This window comes from Lissotriton vulgaris, chromosome 5 (assembly GCF_964263255.1).
Source record: "Lissotriton vulgaris chromosome 5, aLisVul1.2, whole genome shotgun sequence".
NCBI lineage: Eukaryota > Metazoa > Chordata > Amphibia > Caudata > Salamandridae > Lissotriton > Lissotriton vulgaris.
This window is the reverse complement of record NC_141693.1, coordinates 1,228,460,883-1,228,466,882: the sequence shown is the minus strand read 5'-3', so window position 1 is coordinate 1,228,466,882 and position 6,000 is coordinate 1,228,460,883.

Below are 6,000 nucleotides of genomic sequence, written 5' to 3'. Positions count from 1 at the left end.
ACCCCACAATAGCAGCTAGCACCATGTAGAGGGGTGCAGGGCGATTATTAATTAAAGGAGAGTAACAGCCATACCTAACTTCTATATTTCTTTCCATACTGTTGGCCGGTCCTTCCTATCAAATGCCTTCGAGAAATATAGATATTAATCCCTCCAAATTAAGATGTATTTTTCCGCTATTAGTTTCAGAATACATATGTTATCTGGTGTTCAATGTTTTTTCCTGAAACCCGTTTGTTTAATAGGGAGGATTTTCTATTCCTCGAGCCGTTCTGTAAGGTGCTTCAAAATGCTCCTAGCGAATACTTTCTCAACTGCATCCAATAGTGCTGTTTGGTGATAGTTGCCAGGAAGATTTATAGGACCTTTTTTATATAGAGGGGTTAAGAAGCTTCCAGCCTAGGAAAGGAGAGTAACCCCATGAAGGTGGCAGTAAACAAAAAGAGGTTCAAGGTAGGAGGCCCGTAACAAGGGCTCCTTTTTAATAACAGTAATGGGCACCTCATTAGGCCCGTTGCCCCTGAGGTTCTACTTCCCATAATAATTCGCACAATTACATCCATAGGAGTACAACACGCTGAGAAAGAAGAAGGGGCTTCAGAATGAGAGAGAGGAAGCCAATGGAAATCAGCACTTCCTGAATAAAGTTCTTCCAAATAGATACTCTATACTGCTTTCTTTATGGGAACCGCAAGAGATTTTAGTCTAGATCCACAGCTGTTTTAGATGATTATCTCAATTTTGTTTGGCATCTTTACAAGAGTTTGTTTCTTTTAACTGGATGGCGTTATTATCTGCCTTCTCTTTTTTTTCCTGCATCATCTCCTCTTAAGGAGATTAATTTACTTTGTTCTACGGAAAAAGACAGAAATTGTGCCCTCACTAATCTATTACTTTCCTGTTTAAGCCAGCAACTGGATTAGTGCATACTCTTTGGCAAAACGATGAATTAGTTATTTTGCAAGGGAAAACTATGTTTTTTAGGCAGGTTCCATGCTTAATCAGTGGGTCAAGAGAGAAAAGCTACTAATCTCCTAATAGTGCTGTCAATGATTCTTTTAATTTTACAGAAGCTTTGGCATTCCAATACATTCTCTCATTAGTTTTATTAAACCCCCACTGATTCGTCTTTAAAATTCCAGCGACCTACTTTTGTTAAGCTCACGTCAGTCACATAGGAAATCAACATATGATCACTAGAGGCATTACCTAGGACTTCCATATGTGATAACCTATTAAACGTGACAAATGAGACAATTACATAATCGATAATAAAGTTACTGAAGAGGAATTTATGAGTAGCCTTCGCAGGGGTGTCATTTTCAATCCTTGGGTTTACAGTAAAAAGTTTAGAACATCTTAGACCAGTGGTTCCCAAACTTTTGACTCCTGAGGACCCCCACTGAATCACTACTGGAAGCCGGGGACCCCCAAGCAATTTGTACAATTTAAATTTATTTTTAAAAATTCCTTTTGAAGCAGAGGCAATTTCAAGAGGGAGACAGCCTGAATTGAGTCTATTGGCATGGACATGTATGCATACAGAAGTGTATTATTTAGTGGTACACGTCTCCTGCTCTCAGCCATATTAGCACCTCTACATTCTCATTCCAGAGCGTTGGAGTGGTGACCCTTCCTTACAGCAACAGGTTGATTGATTGTGCATTATTAGCATTTTTACCTATTCACAGTTTAAGAAGGTCTAAAATATTATACAATTATGAAGTATTTTATAATAAAGACATGCCCCAAGAAGCAACGAAACTTGTGAAAATTCTAACAAGATAGTGCACAAAGCGATAAGTCCCGTGTACAGAGCAAATTCAAGGTCTATATTAGGAGTTCATCATGGAAGTGCAAGAGATGGCAGGAAGGTATCTGCACAGGAGGCATATTGTTTCAGCGAAATCATGGAACAATGCTATGCCAATTACCATAAACCCCTGTTAGACATAATCTTTAGTCAGAGACAGCAGAACAACATTTTACCACCAAGGGATGAGCAGTGCAGTTAAGGCATATTTCAGAGAGGCCTCGTGTGGTACCTGAAATAACCCTCTCCTGTTAGGATGCCCACCGCACCGTCCCTTGCCAACAACAAACTGCAAAGGCTACACAGAATAAGAGCTTGATATGTCTGAATATGAAAGCTTGACAGCACACATAATTCACCCAAGGGCTTGTGGAAAGTGAGCAATCAGACAGCAGCACGAAAATCCCACTGCTGATCCTGGCTGCATCTATTTTTACCTGCCTGCCAAGTAACGGCAACCTATAAACATGTGCATTTCAACGCTTTATTGCTTTTATTGTATTGCCTGTATTTTCATTGTTGTGTCTGTGACTGCTGTTGTCTGTCTTCCCCCGCTGTCTGTACGTGGTCTGTGCACCTTTTTCTTCCCCCTGTTCCCCTTGCTGTCCCAGTGCTCTCTCTGTCTGGTCTTTCCTTCTGTACCCCTCACTGGCCCGTGTCTCTGCCCGGTTTTCCCTTCTGTTCCCCTCGCTGCCCCCGTGCCTCTCTGCCCGTTCTGCTCTCTGTTCTTAGCTGCCCCTATATTTCTGTATTCTGTATTTTGTGCCACTCGTGTTTTGTGCCCGTCTGCCCTCTGTAGCACTCGTTTTCCCTCATTTTTGTGCCCCTTTTGCCCTCTGTTCCACTCATTCTTTGGCCCTTCTGCCTTCTGTTCCACTCGTTTTTCCCTTGTTTTTTGTGCCTTTCTGCTCTATGTTCCACTCGCTTTTCCTCGTTTTTTGTGCCATTCTGCCCTCTGTGCCACTTTTTTTCCCCCTCGTTTTTTGCACCTTTCTGCCCTCTGTTCCACTCGCTGTTCCCTCATTTTTGTGCCTTTCTGCCCCCATTACACTCGTTTTTTGTGCCTTTCTGCCCTCTGTGCCACTCGTTTTTCCCTCATTTTTTGTACCTTTCTGCCCTCTGTTCCACTAGCTTTTCCCTCGTTTTTTGTGCCCTTCTGCCCTCTGTTCCACTCGTTTTTTTGTGCCCTCTGTTCCACTCATTTTTGTGCCCTTCTGCCCTCTGTTCCACTGGTTTTATGTGCCTTTCTGCCCTCTGTTCCACTCGTTTTTTGTGCCCTTCTGCCCTCTGTTCCACTTGTTTTATGTGCCTTTCTGCCCTCTGTTCCACTCATTTTATGTGCCTTTCTGCCTTCTGTGCCACTTGTTTTTTCCTTGTTTTTGTGCCTTTTTTGCCTTCTGGTCCACTCATTTTTTGTGCTTTTCTGCCCACTGTTCCACTCGTTTTTGTGCCTTTCTGCCCTCTGTTCCACTCGCTTTTTCGTCATTATTGTGCCCTTCTGCCCTCTGTTCCACTCGTTTTTTGTGCCCTTCTGCCCTCTGTTCCACTTGTTTTATGTGCCCTTCTGCCCTCTGTTCCACTTGTTTTTTGTGCCCTTCTGCCCACTCTTCCACTCGTTTTATGTGCCTTTCTACCTTCTGCGCCACTCGTTTTTTCCTTGTTTTTGTGCCTCTTTTGCCTTCTGTTCCACTCGTTTTTTGGGCTTTTCTGCCCTCTGTTCCACTCGTTTTTCCCTCGTTTTTTGTGCCCTACTGCCCTCTGTTCCACTCGTTTTTTGTGCCTTTCTGCCCTCTGTGCCACTCATTTTTTGTGCCTTTCTGCCCTCTGTGCCACTCATTTTTCCCTCGTTTTTTGTGCCCTTCTGCCCTCAGTTCCACTCATTTTTTGTGCCCTTCTGCCTTCTGTGACACTCGTTTTTCCCTCGTTATTTGTGCCCTTCTGCCCTCTGTTCCACTCGTTTTTTTGTGCCCTTCTGCGCCACTCGTTTTTCCCTCGTTTTTTTGTGTCCTTGTGCCCTCTGTTCCACTAGTTTTTTGTGCCTTTCTGCCCTCTGTTCCACTCGTTTTTGTGCCCTTCTGCCTTCTGTGCCACTCGTTTTTTCTTTGTTTTTGTGCCCCTTTTGCCTTCTGTTCCGCTCGTATCCCCAGCCACTGTGCCCCCTGCGGCCCGCCCCCTGACTGCCCACCTCTCATTCGCTGCCCCCGCCTCTCGAATTTATTGTTGTGGTCTCGCCGCCTCTGCGTCAACATTCACAGCTCTTGCGTGCTGTGAGGACGCATGGGCGTTTCATTTTTCACTACGACAACAGGCACTCGAGTCCTGCGGACCCCCTGGTAATGTCTCACGGACCCTTGGGGGTCCACGGACCACAGTTTGGGAAACGCTGTCTTAGACCTTCTGGCAAAACCAATCCTCTTTTATCTGCCCTACTGACGGAAAAAAAGCTGCAGGGATTTTTAATGCTTTCTCTTTAGATTCATTTGCAAATAGCCTTAAAGTGTGATTAGAGACTGTAGCATTCAGGTCTCCTACCAGAATTATATGTGTACAAACCTCTCTTACCGTGATAGTAGAAATAAAATCAAACCCATCCTTCAACAAGTGAACATGGGAGGAATCAGGTGGAATATATGAATTTACAATCAATAGTGAGTCAATACTTTCCTACTTCCAACTGAAACATATGTTTACTGCCTGAAATAGATTTGAATCATGAGAGAAATCTTTATACATTCAACCATAGTTGGCGGTAAGCAGTATGGCTATACTACATTTTGCGTGTCACCTTTTAAATGAATGCACGCTATATCAGCTTCCAAAGCGTTCAGAATTTTGATTCTGTTATTATCGGACAGTAAATTATACAACTAAAACTGGGTCATGTGTATATATCCATCATATTGCACTTCGTTATATACATCATTTGTTGTTAATCCGTGGCCAGAAATTAATATAAATATAGATACACTTGCCTTCAGCATTTTTTTCCCTAGTATTATCGGACAGTAAACCTTCGACATTCCCCGAGTCCAATTTACGTTTATCACTAGGAGCAGTTTTTAAAATTTAGCCCTGTAGAACAGTTAGAATTAAGAACACCCGCCACCCAACTTCATTTTCCAGCTTTCTCATATTTGGCCTAAATCTGCTTCTCTTTCGCTGGAAGGAGTGAGGCTCTCCTACTCCCCTTTTCCAGCAAGACCCGCAAATTACTTTCCCTCTTAGTTGAAAAGGAGTCTGGAAGAGGAGGTTTTGAAAGATAGCTGCCCTAACCATGGGAGTTATGCAATAAGGTTTTAGAAACCTTCTCATTCAGTGGGAGTTCATCCATACCGCAACAATGCAGCTTATCACTATTTAGAATTATTAAACTGGATCTCACTTTGGAGCTAAACATCACTCTAGCTCCACTATTCCTCCATCAATTGATGATTCGAACCAGTGCAAGATCACTACTCTGTACCATATGAAGATCTGGAATATCTGCAGAGCAGTTCCGTGCAACCAAACATAAAATAGTAATTACGGAAAGTTATTACAATTTTATGTTTCTGCTACTCGCATTTCAAGAAAGCAGTGGGGCAAAACTTCTCCGCCCTAGTGGAGGAGCCGCCCCAGCATGAATTAACCACAATGTGCAAGGTGTTTCACCTATTGTGAAAGGCAGTTCTAACTTCTCTGTGTGTAACACTATAAGTTGCATCTTGTCTTGCCATTTGTTGCTGTTTACATGTCAGGTTAAATGGTAACAATAGGTGCGTAGAATTTAAATAACCCCATGGCACTCAGACAGATTTCAGTACCTGAAGTGTCCAACTAAATTGCATAATAGATCTAGGCTGACTTTGCCCATCATATAATGAAGACATGTCATTTTGCATGATATCAATAACAGGCGACATCATGTCTATCCCATGCCCAGCAATATTTTGCCTCCAGAGTACTATAAATATCTTATTTCCACTGATGGTTCAGCCTAGCCTGCAATACATACCAAGCTCTAATATTCAGGGGCGTACGCCACTTTTCATGGTGTATTGTTGGATGGTAAATTCCATCCACAAAAAACTTGCACACAGTCCTTAGGTGACTGCGCAACGCAGTTGGTTAAACTTAAAGTATTAAACTTAAAGTATTTGCATTTGCCTGTTAAAGTGCTCTATTTGCAGAAATCGTATTTGTTTACT